Raw genomic sequence first — 750 nt, 5'->3', positions numbered from 1 at the left:
AAAAAAAAAAAAAAGAGGCTCCTGGCAAGAATCAGTGTGGCTAAGACTCTACTTTAAACTTTCTAGCCTCAAGAACTTTGAGAAAATAATGTCTGTCCTTTAAAGCCACTCATTTGTGGGACATTTTGTTATGAAAAGTAAGTAAGTAACTAAGTAAGTAACTAAGGTACTGGCTACATACCGGCTTGCATCTAGAAGCCATAGCATGACACAAATATCTTTAAACCCAAGAATCTAACTCAGCATCTGGGCTCTCATACGGCGAGATGCAGGAGGACACTGAGCTCCACGAGGCCAGAGCAGCTTGGACTCCAGGGTAGGTTATCCAGTGAAGCAAAAAAAACCACAAAAACATGGGGAATGCTCACTGTGAATCTAAAGTGTGCACAATATATGCCAATCCATGCTTACTTGGAATTCTGTCCCTGCTAGGGATTGCAACTTTTAAGAGAGACTTTGATTTTGTAAGAAGGTCCCGTGGGATTGACAAAGAGATTCCAGTAATACTCAAAAGCAGAATCTTTGACATGGTGACGTGGGAAATGTGGACTAGTTCACTGTAAATTAGTAAACAAGCACCAGCTGGGTAGTCTAACCCTGCCTTACTGCCATGTCTCCCTCATGTTGGGGAATGAGTCTGATGGGCAAAGTAGAATCACTGATACCATTTGTGTTGCCATTTTAAATCTTCTTCTGTTCCCCTTCCTTGGCCAAACATGTGTGTTGTTGTTGTTGTTGTTATGTGCCGTT

The sequence above is a fragment of the Elephantulus edwardii genome, unplaced genomic scaffold (assembly GCF_000299155.1).
Source record: "Elephantulus edwardii isolate Elephantulus edwardi_28Jun2011 unplaced genomic scaffold, EleEdw1.0 scaffold00010, whole genome shotgun sequence".
NCBI classification, from domain to species: Eukaryota; Metazoa; Chordata; class Mammalia; order Macroscelidea; family Macroscelididae; genus Elephantulus; species Elephantulus edwardii.
Note: the sequence above shows the minus strand (reverse complement) of the source record.